Source organism: Haemaphysalis longicornis, unplaced genomic scaffold, assembly GCF_048455015.1.
Source record: "Haemaphysalis longicornis isolate Haplotype H1 unplaced genomic scaffold, Haemaphysalis longicornis Haplotype H1 scaffold_10, whole genome shotgun sequence".
Classification (NCBI taxonomy): domain Eukaryota; kingdom Metazoa; phylum Arthropoda; class Arachnida; order Ixodida; family Ixodidae; genus Haemaphysalis; species Haemaphysalis longicornis.
This window is the reverse complement of record NW_027526204.1, coordinates 60,931,436-60,944,132: the sequence shown is the minus strand read 5'-3', so window position 1 is coordinate 60,944,132 and position 12,697 is coordinate 60,931,436. Positions and strand designations below refer to the sequence as shown.

Here is a 12,697-nt window from a genome sequence, read left to right as displayed (position 1 = left end):
AGCCACGTACAGCATGAACAGCAATGGCGACAGAGGACAACCCTGCTTTAAACCTCTATTTGTGACTACCGGTTCCGTGCACTTTGGTCCTCCCAGGCAATTTGCACATCACTCTCAGTGTAAATTTCCTGTAACAGCTGTATAAAGTCCTGGCCTAATCCCTCTCGCTCAAGTATGCTCCATAGAAGTTCTCTATCTATGTTGTCGTAGGCTTCCTTTATATCGAGAAACGCTATCCACAGTGGTCGCTCCTGAGCCATTGACACCTCTATGCAGAAGCGCCAACTACAAGATGCAGTGGGGCTCGTGCCCCCCCCCCCCCCCCCCCGGACGGCTTTACGGGGGGGCAGAGCCCCCTCCGGCCCCGGCTGAGGATTTTTTTAAGGGCTTGGCTCGGCTCTGCGCCCGTCAACATCGGACTGTTGGCGGTCCTCTCTGCCAACTATTGTTTACAATAGGGGTTGGGATCTTGAAAGACAGTTCCGTCCTCCCGATGGGCACGGGGAAACGCAGGGCCGTGTCGCTTTTCTTCACGGTGAGTTAGACGTGCTCAGTGTGCGGATTGTTAATTGACAACAATGTATCGCTGCGCTCGGCTATGGTGGCTAGAAGGGTGGCCCTTCTAGCCATCATAGCTTGGCTTCAGCAGCACGCTAGCAAAGCGACATTTTGTCGGGAGCATAGGTCGGCGCACTCACTCGTGAGTACACTCATTTGTGCTCATTTGTACTCAAACTCACGAGTGAGTACGATGATGAGTGAGTACACACCCAGATTAAAAAAGTCAGTATGATGACGATTGAGTACAGGGGTAAGTCCACTACTCGTGAGTACAGAACTCATGAGTACACTACTCATGAGTATGAGTGAGTGCTCATGAGTACAATACTCATGAGCATGAGTACTCATGAGTGAGTACTAGTGAGTATGTTACTCATGAGTACACAGTACTCATGATTACAATACTCATGAATACTGTATTTTCGAGTGCTTGCACTCGTGAGTACATTCACTCGTGAGTACAGCAGAGCAAACAAGTTCTATCACAAACTCAAGTCTGGACGCACGTGTACGAGTTTCAGACATTTAACGGTGGCGCTGTGCTGCTTAACTCTCGTGGATGGTAAAATCAGGCAACGAAAACTGCACCTCCCTCCTTTTCCTGTCCTTGTTTGGCGCTGTTAGCGTTTTTCGGCGGTCGCTCGCTAAGGGGTCGCGATGAAAAGGGAAAAACGAGGGGGTTAGGTCCCGGTGGGAAGCGCGGCCACAGTTTCTCTGTTTCTACGGCACCTGTTGATTGGAGCAGTTATTTTTGTTTACAAATGCGCGGCCGGGGAACGCGTAGCTGCTTCATTCCGCTTGCTTCATTCAAATTGTTTTAGGGGAAGCGGTGGGGGCTGCTCACAATGCATGCACTACGCGCACCGAAGTCGCTCTTTTCCGGTCTTAAGCAGTTTCCATAGATGCATGTCATGCTCTGGAGTCGTTTCGTGAGCGTAACCGCTCATTTAAACAGTCGCAGTTAGTTTACGTGATTTGCATCAAATTGACTGCATGGTTTGTGTCAACCACATGGTTTTATTAGGCTCTCGTTTTGAAACTTTTTGCTGAGGCTTGGTAGGACTATGTCCTCGTGCTGTCCATTTACAAGTGAGCATATAGCCCCACCGTGCAGGTCGCGAGTTGTTAATCGGGCATCATAATGCCCAGTCGAACGCGTGTGACGCCTTGTTTCGCCTCGCAAATTTTGTCGAACAGTGCTGGCATCTTGCTGCTGGAGGAGCGTTTTGCTTTCGAATGGCAACCCGATGCGCTGCTTCTCGTTTCTGCCTCCGTGTAATGATGAAGCTGACGACGATGGTGAATTTCGGTGGTTGTTCTTCGCATACCTTCATCTGCTGTCCACTGGCGGGGCGACCACTCCTCGCTAGCAACTTGTGCCGAGTTTAAGATCGCACTGTGGAAGGCCTCGCGAAAGGGCCATTTTATATATGATGAACGCCAACGCCAGACGTTGGGATTTTATCTTTAGCTCGCGTCTTGGAACGTCTGGTAAAACATGTTGCTAGCCATAACGACGCCACCGCACTTTTTTATCGATAGCTCTCAGCTTCATCAGCGCTTCTCGAACCAAGAGCTGCAGATTTTCACTCTGCAACCAACGCACCAACACGGGAATACAGTGAAGTCAGTGCAAGCTATCACGCCTCCGAAAAGCCTGTCTGCAAACTTTATTTTCGAGGTCACAAAGCACGCCAGAGCAGTTGGACAGTGCTGTAACGGCTGCCAAGCACCGACAGCAACTGGGTGCACTGCGGCCGTCGACTGCGAGCGATACCCGCTCCAAGCCTCCAAAACACATACACATACACTGTTGGGACAGGGCCATCCCAGCTCAGTCAGTACTGTTGCGACGTTGCCCTGCCCAGTCCGCTATCGACGCGGCGCAGACCATAGCGACGAAGTAGCCGAGCTGATGGTTATTTGAAGCAGCATTTATATACAATATATACAAAGGTAGCAAGAGCGTTACATGGCTAAGACAAGCGCGATAGCACTTCTCAACTCAGGGCCTTCGATGAGATGCCGCCGCACCACCGCTGCTTCCGGGCTGGTTTTATACCCAGAGGGTTCCGTTGCAGCCGCGTGCAGTTCCAATGCCTCCAGTCGGAGCTTTCACTGGCCGCATTATGAATTTGGAGAATGGAGGCGAAGCGTTTGCGTCAGGCGAGCCGCCACGACCGGGAAAGGGAAGGCGACTCTGCGGCGGCGTCTCCAGGCGCTACTTGCTGCGTGTCTGCGGGTATTTGTTCGTCCCAGGCATGATTTGTCCAGCCGTCGCGATGGGAAAGGGAGAGCAGACTCGGCGGCGCCTTTCCCGCCCAGTCGCGGCACGTCTGACGCGGGCGGTTTGACCTAGGCGCGAATCAACCCCGCCATCGGCACGTCGCCAGGTGCAGCGAATTTGTGTCGGGCGCTCTGGCACAACACACACACGGATACAAAAATGAGTGGTCAAAGTCAGACTCGTTTCGGAGGCTCTTCACGGAAATGAAAACATAGCAGCGCGTAGCGCCCCTGTCGTGTCAATTTCTCGTGTCCCTTTCTTTTTACCCCCGAACTGCCTATTAAAAGAAAAAAACAAATCGACTCGTTTTTTTTGTGCTGATGGTTCAGTCATGCAATATTTTTAAATAAATGTGACCAGTAAAACACGTATTCAAAGAAATTTCTACTGGATGCGTCAAACCGCTGAAGTTCACGGTTCATAGATTTGCGGGACGTCTTATTTGGGGACACCCCGTAGTTAGCCGACACAATGTAAAAGGCCTTCACTGCTGCAGGTGCCCCTTATGATGATGATGATGAGGATGATTAGTGGTAGCCTCTTTGTAGTGGGGTGATGACGTGTCATCTCATAGGACCCCCCACCGCTTCCTCCCCCCCTCCCTTCGCCGCTTCGAGGCGCACTCCAGGTCGCCCCCCCCCCCCCCCCCCCGGAAAAATAAGAAGTCTACGCCACTGCCTCATTGCATTGGGTTAGGACAAATAAATTGTCCTATAAGCGTCTGTCTCGTCTGAAACCATTTTGTAGTTCTCCCAGTATGCTGTTCCCCTCTATCCACGCCTGTAGTTCTGCTTTTATGGCTTGCATTGCCAGCCTGTATGCCACTGAGGTAACTGTAATAGGCCTGTACGAATTGGCATCAGCCCTGTCTCCTTTGCCTTTATATATCATCTTCATCCTGCTCTTACGCCAATTGTCCGGTACTTGCTTAGTTTTTATCACTTTTTCGATTGCTCGAATCAGTTGTGCCCCTCTTTTTGGACCCAGTAGGTTGACCAGCCGTATAGGAATTTCATCCGTCCATTTTGCCGTATGAGCTGGAACATTTTCTTCGGCTTTTTTCCAGTTTAGATTCTCCAACTTTAGCTCTCTATCTGTACGCACCTCAGTTGCCCCGCTCTCTAAATGCTGTAGTAGTCCTCTCCCCGTTCTTCTGAACTTCTCTTGTATCATTGGGAGTAAGTGAAAAACCGCTTCTTCCCTTTTAGTACCTGGCCTTCAGCGTTTATGACATGACGTTGTACTTCTTCGGTCTTTTTCCTTGGCTTCTTTACACGATTCCAAAACTTTCTCGGCGCGCGTTTATCCTTTGCCCGTATATTCGAGACCCATCGCTCACTTTCTTGTTTAAGTTTTTGCTGTACAAGTTTTTGTACTTCCAGCTTCTAAGGCGGTACCAATTCCACTTCAAAGTTATTTCCTCTGTTTGCATTCCCACTCGCTCGGCCTGCCTGTGCTCTCTCTGTGCTCTGCCTTTGTGATATACCTTCCTTGATTTCCTTGTTCCACCAGCTTCTAGGTTTTCTTTTTCCTTTCCAGTAGTTGCGCTCTTTCGCGTTCTTATCTGTCCTTGAATGAAACCAATCAGTTCGCTGTATTCCCAATCTTTCGTAGGTTGTCTCTCGATTTTCGTCTCCAGCCTTTTGGCAATATTATCCATTAGACCTTAAATTAGACCGTCAATATTAGACCTTAAATTTGGTACCCCACGCGCCCTAGCGGCGTCATCGGGAATTTTAACCCAATTTGTCACTCGCCATGACTGTCATGAATTCAAACAGGAAGCATTTTTTTATTGATCCTACGTTTTTTACCTCATCGAGACCTCTAGTTTGACACCCAGACGCTCTAGCGGCATCAATTTGAATTTTAACACACTCTATGACTCTCCATGACTATCTGATGACTATAACCCGGAAGCATTTTTGTGTTTGTCCCGCGTAGTTCCCCTCATCGAGACCATTATTTTTTTAGAATAGAACCCAACACATCCCGGTGGCATCAATTTTATTGTTAACCCAATCAATGGCAAACTATGGCTATCTCATGATATAACCATAACGCATTTTCGTCCCATGCGATTTCCCTCATTGCGTCCTTTGATTTGATGCCCCACATCCTAGTGGCGTCATTTTGAATTTTTACACAATCTCTTACCCACCATGAGTATGTCATGATAATAATCAGGAAGCATTTTCGCATTTGTACCACGTGATTCCCCGAATCGAACCTTTAATTTGATAGGCCACACGCCTTAGCAACATCAATTTGAATATTAACCCTATTTATTACTAACCATGGTTATCCCATGATATAACAATGACGCATTTTTGTGCCACGTGATTCCCTACATCTACACCTTTAATTTGATTCCCCACACGCCCTCGCGGCATCATTTTGAATTTTCACCGAATGAATGACTCATGAATATCATATGACTATACCCAGGAAGCATTTTTTTATTTATACCGCGTGATTTTCTTACTCGGGACCTTTTATTTGATACCCACACGCCCTAGCCACATCAATTTGTATTTTGACCCAATCTATTACTCATCATGTAGTACTTTCTCATAACGCGGCATTGTTCTATCTAACCGGGCGTCGCCCGGTCGTTGCAGTTGACACCTCATTTGTAACAGAGGAAGGGACGGGCGCCGCATCCTCCTCCGCCCCCCCTCCCCCCGGGCGCTAACCACTTCATTTTTGACCGCTAGCAAATCAAACCGTTAACAGAAGCAGGCGAACAACCAGCAAGCAAGCGCAGCGCCGCCGTGGGCGTTCCCACCACCATCTCCCACCTTCTTAGAAGATCCATCAGGAAGAAAAGGCAAAATAAGCCTTTTTTATGACCTCACCATTCGATTATCGATCACACGCGCAGCCGCTAAAACGTGGTAGAGAGCAAGTTCTGAGGTCATGAAAATTCTACAAGGAACTTTTGAAGATCAGGACCCCCCCAAAAGCGGTCATGGGGATCGCGAATGCTGCCGTATCCGCCGGTATCCTGAATCCCGAGCCCAAAGCGACGCATGCAACTTAAGAGCCAATCATAGCTGCCTCCTAGCTGACGCAAACGCTTGCGCAACATTCACGCAAGTATAGCAACGCAAGTAACTAACGGCATGCGAACGGACAAGCGTAATCTTTGGGGCTGCAGCCCTATAGCCCAATCGTACCTCGCTGGAAACGCAAAATGAACTGCTTGCAAAAAAAAAACACATCATCCTAGTGCAATATGCAAAATATGAATTGTACGGCATCTGCTATCATTAGACTTCATCGGCAAATCTGTACCGGCTCTACTCACTCGCAATTTTATTTTTGGTATCACCTCTTACTCGTGCTCAAGTAGGTACATTGCTGAGCAACGCATCTACACTTCTCTAAGCTCAAACTCGCTGTGAGCGCAAAACTAACAACTCACTCGGGCTCAGAACTCAAAATTGACTCAAAACTCAAAATGAACTCAGAACTCAAATGAACTCAGAACTCAAAATGGACTTAAAGCACAAAATGCACTCAGAGCTCAAATGGACTCAAAATTTAAAATGAACTTAGAACTAAAATGGACTCAAAACACACTCGAGCTCAAAACTGAAAATGAACTCGAAACTCAAACGGACTCTAAATGGATTCAGAACTCAAAATGAACTCAGAACTCACTTGGGCTAACAATTCAAAATGGACTCTGAACTCACTCGGGCCCAGAACTCCAAATGGACGCAAAACTCAAAATGAACTAACAACATCAATGGACTTAAATCTAAAAATGAACTCAGAACTCAAATGGACTCAAAACGCACTTGAGCTCCAACTCAAAAGGTACTCACAACGGAAAAAAAATTGGTTCTAATCTACGATGCGAAGGTGGTTGGAAAGCAAAGCTTTAAACGACACCCACAACAATTCCCCATGCTACGTCACTTGAATTCACACACATGGCTCTACAAAGAGTGAAAGCAGAGATTCTGCCAGCCGTTACTTAGCGGGGGCGCCGTCCCGAACGCAGCAGCGCCGGCCACGGCCAAGTTCGAGTGGCGGACGCCGCTGCTGTAGCCCGGCAGTGTGTCGGAAGAAAGAAAACGGAGATGAGCGTGTTTCGAAGGGTGAGACAGCGGAACTTAGCGATCCTGATGTGCTAGCTCGGGGCTACACCACCGCGCGACACAAGCGCAGACACCGAAACAATCCGGCATGTCAGCTTAGTGATCCCCATTTATACAGATTTAAACTAAATAGTTTCGTAAGTTAGAGAAGTGCGAGAACACTGACGGAACTTTTATAATGGCTATTTATCAGAACCAGTTGCTCCATGCGTCTTCTGTAATACCTGTTAAAGCACAACCGAATTGGTATTGAGCAATTTAGAAAACTCATTCCCATTCGTGACAAGCAGTGCGCAAAAGGTGGCGTTCCTCTCGCGGCCAGATGTCTGTAAGTGGTCTCTAGATTTTGTTTTCCCGCACTGAAAACGAATCCTTGACGTATCTTTGCCGTACGACCACTTAATTCCGTCCTGTCCGGGTTTTCCGAGAGGTGCTGTCGAGCAAGTTAATCAAGCCGTGCGAAGGAAGCGCGCAATAGACGCGAAGCACGCCAGAACAGGCCAACAACAACCGTCGCTAAAGCAGACGACAAATTCGTCGCGCCGGCTCGCCCGCCATTGTACGCAAGGACCTGCGCGGGGAACGCTGGGTAACCATTCGCCGCGCCATCTACACTGTGCTCCGTGAGTGGGGCGGGCCGCCGCCGCCGCGTTGGGAGTTCCTTTTCCCGCACGCCACGAAAGAACCGTTTGCTGGTAGAGCTAGAAAGCTTTGCTTTAAAAGGGCTCAAAACTCAAAATGTACTCACAACTCAAATGGACTCAAAACTCAAAATGAACTCAAAACTCAAAATGGATTCAGAACTCAAAATGGATTCAGAACTCACTCCGGCTCAGGCGTACTCAAACTCAAACTCACGTGTAAATTTGAACCCAAATGAGTCTGAGTGAGTAAATCCATGAGTGAGTCCGCCGACCTCGGGTTTGAACCGATTTTCTGGGCAGAGTAGTGCATTTTACATGTTGCCACCGCTTCTAAACTCTTCGATGCGAATGCGGTTCTTGAAGCCGGGACCCAGAAGAACATTCACATGAAAGGCGAGCCCAACTCCCTGAAGGCCGTCCGAACGCTTTAAGAAACGCCACGGATGAACCAGCGATTAGAGCAAGGCGCATGTAAGGACAAGGGGGTCCATGTATTCGCGACATGTTTTCCCTCGTTGGCGTGACTACTGCATGTGTGCACCAGCTGTTCGGGCATTCTAGGGCCATCTGAAGAGCGGTAGTTCGATCGTCATGCGTAGACCATGAAGTTATACCTTCACCCGCAATGAGCAACCTAATGTCAGACATAGCGCTGACACGCTAGGCAAGTAGAAGTAAGGCTTTATTAAGCAGAAGAGGCTTGAGTACGAAATACTAAGGAGCACCCAGGCGCGGTTGATAAGGAACATAAAGCGTGCTTACGATTCGCACATGAACTTTGCAGCGAGCTAGGCACGTCTCAATAAATACGCATACAGATCGCGGAACATGAGTAAACCAACTTACAAGCAAGAAAAGGTGCTGTCATATACCTTATGTATATTCATTCCGACGCAGAGCGCAGCAAACGAGCGCTGAAACCATTTAGAACGGGTGTAGAACAGCAGTCAGGACCATAATTCGCAGAAGACGACTTCTATAGACGGTTACAACGATGACCTTCGAGCCACCATTGATTGCGCGAATTAGGCCTAACATCTACAAGTTTCGTTGTAAGAAAAGGAAGACGAGGAACTGCAAGAAGTGTTGACAGGTTGGTAGATTTAGGAATATAGTTACCATTGTAGCCATGAGCCCGCCTGTTTATATGTGACCAGATAGCTACATTCGATTGGTCACTTTTATGAGAGGAGAAAGGAAGACGTGATTAACGTTCTTGTAAGGCTGATACATGGTGCTGTCTGGACATTAACTTCTAGGCGGCAGCTAAGACCTCGCCGACAGTGAGCGAGCCGAGAATACCATCGACTTCCGCCAAATCCGGCCATCCTGATCCGGAGATCCGTATCTGACCGGATCACGGAATCTGTGATGACGTAATAACAATCCTGCTCAAGAAACAAAGCGTGATCCCTGAAAACTTGTGCAGCCGCCTGATTAGTTAACGGTTTGGTCTCTTGTCGAGCCTCAGAAATTTGAGCTACGCCGATTACGTCACGCAGGGCGTACGCACATACATACCAACGAACACATTCCTGCATAAAGCTAGTTCCCGCTATGTTATAATAAATTATTTTTACCGGCCAAAGTGAACTGAGCAGCGATCACAGTAGAAAAGAAGAAATGGGCTGGCATTTTTTCACTTGCCTGTGTAAACCGGGTATCCGGCGTTCGCGATTGCGGCGCTACACGGTGTCGCCGTCCTTATGCCCGCCGCGTTGCTAAAGTGCACTTCAGACCCCTATAGCCGTTCTCACAAAAAATAACTTTGAGCGCTCTCTGCCAGAGTTCGCGATGACCACATGCGCACAAACTGAGCCAATGAAAACAGAATCGGCACAAAAGAAGGCACGTGTCAAAAGCGAAAACTGTTCGGCGCAGCGCAGCGCGATTCTCTGTTGAACCCAACTAGGTCATGAGCTAAAACGAGGCAGTGTCAAGTTTGCCCGACGCCAGAAGACAGATGTTTATCTACTCTTTTTTGCGCGCTCTCAATGTACGCTCATCTGCCCCCTGTGGAGATGCTACAAATGCGCGCACAACGTACAATGCTCTGGAAAGTGGGGCATATTCAGAATGAACACCCTCCGCCAACAGAGAATCCTGTGAATTTTGTTTCAATATCGTGCACAATTTGCGTTCGTCAGTTTCGCGATGAAAGGAACCCTGCAACACTTCTTCCAACTTTTTTTTTTTTCAAATTCCTAAATGCTTGCAAAACGTAGTCATCCAACACATCAGTGCTTACAATAGGGGTCGCTAAGTAACTTATCCTAAAGGGACTACTCCGTGCCCACTAGGTAACTTCAGAACTTGCTTAAAAGATTTTTCTCTCTTTCTCGGTCTTGCATTCCTCACCGGCTGGAATTACGCCATTAAAGCGCGTAGCGGCTATTGGCCGGTTTTCCTTCAGTCGCAGCAATGAACACATTCGAGAGCCACGTTAGAAGCAGTAATAGAAGGCTTACCTGCTGCGACGAGCAAATCACGCAATGCAGCTCCGTGCTGGCGATAACTATAGCTTTCGCAGTGCTTCCAGACGCGAAGAGTGAACGCTTTACTCGGAAGTGTTGCAGTGTCCCTTTAAATACATGGAAGGCGAAGAGCTTTTGACTTCTTTGCGACAAACAGCAAATATTGAAACACGAATTTTATGGCTCTATTTGAAGCGCGCCATTTAGAATTACTCAGCGTGTGCTGTTAAAAGTACCTGCCCTAAAAAATGTGGAAACCTTGCCACATGAACGTATGCGTGTGTAGTGCCTACAGACAGAATGTCATAGAGCAGACGATAATGGGGCGGACCATCTGTATGTCTCCCAACGCTATCACGTCATTTCCGCAGTGAAAGTAGCACGGAGAACGTTGCCAGTTGGCAGTTTTTAAACTTTTGTAGTATGCATGCCTACATGCTGTAACCAAAGGCTTTCCTTTGTCTATCACACTGAATCGCCTGGCAACGTTCTCCGTGCTACTTTCACTGCGGAAATGACATGATGGCGTTGGGAGACATACAGATGGTCCGCCCCATTATCGTCTGCTCTATGACATTCTGTCTGCAGGCACTACACGCGCATACGTTCATTTAGCAAGATTTCCACATTTTTCAGGGTAGGCACTTTTAACAGCACGCGCTGAGTAATTCGAAATAGCGCGCTTCAAATACAGCCATAAAATGCGTGGTTCAATCTTTGCTGTTTCTCGTAAAAAAGTCAACAGCTCTTCGCCTTCCATGTATTTAAAGGGTCTCTGGAACACTTCCGAGTAAAGCGTTCATTCTTCGCGTCTGGAAGCACTGCGAAAGCTATAGTTATCCCCAGCACGGAGCTGTACTGCGTGATTTGCTCGTCGCAGCAGGTAAGCCTTCTGTTACTGCTTCTAACGTGGCCCTCTAATGTGTTCATTGCTGCGACTGAAGCAAAACCGGCCAATAGCCGCTATGCGCTTTAATGGCGTAATTCCAGCCGGTGAGGAATGCAAGACCGAGAAAGAGAGAAAAATCTTTTAAGCAAGTTTTGAAGTTATCTAGTGGGCACGGAGTAGTCACTTAAGGATAAGTTACTTAGCGACCCCTATTGTAAGCACTGGATGTGCTGGATGACTACGTTTTGCAAGCATTCAGGAATTTGAAAAAAGTCGGAAAATGTGTTGCAGGGTTCATCTCATTGCGAAGCTGACAAACGCAAATTGTGTACTATATTGAAACAAAATTCACACAAACCCGTCATGATCTTTTTTCCAGTTTGAACTCTGGAGTGTGCAGCTCGTGATTGCCGCGTTTCCTCCCGGTTATCGCACATTCTCAAGACGCGAGACAATGCCTTTAACTGCACTGGGAAGGCAATTGGGCGAGTTTGTAATGCTTCGTGATTTAGGTAGGGCAGAAAGACAAGACCGGAAGGGGAGACACACAGGCGCTACAATCACAACTTAAGTTTGCTCAGGGAAAACCCAACTAACGTGCAAAAAAAAGGGAATGCGGACCCCTTTATACTGATATCTAACAATATTGTCACGTGGCGACAAGGTAAAGACGAGACGAATATTGGGCGACGGAGCAGCGATGTATTTACATGAATGAACTATGACAAGCGGCCATGAGAGCTCGAGCTGAGGCCGTGCCACAAACTGCTTCATCGTCGTCGGCGTAGATCCACAGGAGCTATGTGCCAGTGTCCCTTTTCTGCTTCCCGTAACAATATAAACCGACACCACTTTCCATGCGTTCTGAACAAGAAGTTTATAAAAACGTGAGATCTCGACTACGTAAACAAACGGCGGATTAGCACGCATAAGTTCAGGATATCAACCTTTAATTAAAAATTATCGAACAAAACATATATGTCATAGGAACTCTCACCACAAACTCTGGAGGTGTCCACTTTCTTTCCTTCAACCATTTCAAATAAAAAAATCTGTTTCGAAAAGAAAAAATGACGACCTATACTCCTCATACGCCCGCCTAAGCGTGTTGACTGCTGACTTTTCCTTGTTTGTGCAATCAGTGAGCCCTTCATTCCCCATTCTGACTCGCAACATGCAAAGTGATGGATACAAGACAAGACATCGACCACCGTTTCGTCGAACACCGTTTTATCGAAACTGCTGCACCCAACGTCATTTCGCCGAACTGACATCGTCCGTTTCATCGAATGATGTTTGGCTGGACTCTCTTCGTCATAGTTTGCAATCTTCCGGAGCGATTAGTATTGCTGCTAGAACATTTTCGGTTTGAAATAGCTGGCAATTTTAAGATCACGCACAAGAACCACAGTTGTCTTTTTAAACGGCAACGCGGAGCGAAAATAACGCGTTGTGGGTGCTGCTTGCGACTGCATTATCTCCGCTGAAGTTTGCTTTTGAGTTTACCTTTTTTTTTTTTGGGGGGGGGGGTTACTAGAGTGTCGGCTCTATAAAAGATTTGAAAGTCACGAAATACCAAGCGGCACACACTCTTGCGTCGAGCCTAAGACAGCAGTTGACTCGAAGAAGCCTAGGGAATCAATAATTGCTGTATAGGAAGTACACAGTACAGTAGCATAAAACCCTACGAGAAAGCAGCCACGCGCACTGATTCAGTTGGCCAGAACCAGTTG

At 47.6% G+C, this 12,697-nt stretch overlaps 1 protein-coding gene across 1 annotated transcript in view; it reads right to left on the bottom strand.

Moving 5' to 3' along the window:
- LOC144158623 (uncharacterized) overlaps nt 1-10,279 on the bottom strand; it is a 141,308-nt gene extending 131,029 nt beyond the window's left edge. The window contains exon 1 of the mRNA XM_077689640.1: nt 10,070-10,279. The gene's annotated coding sequence lies outside the window, so the exon portion shown is untranslated. The remainder of the gene's footprint in view (nt 1-10,069) is intronic.
- Nucleotides 10,280-12,697: the final 2,418 nt, after the last annotated feature.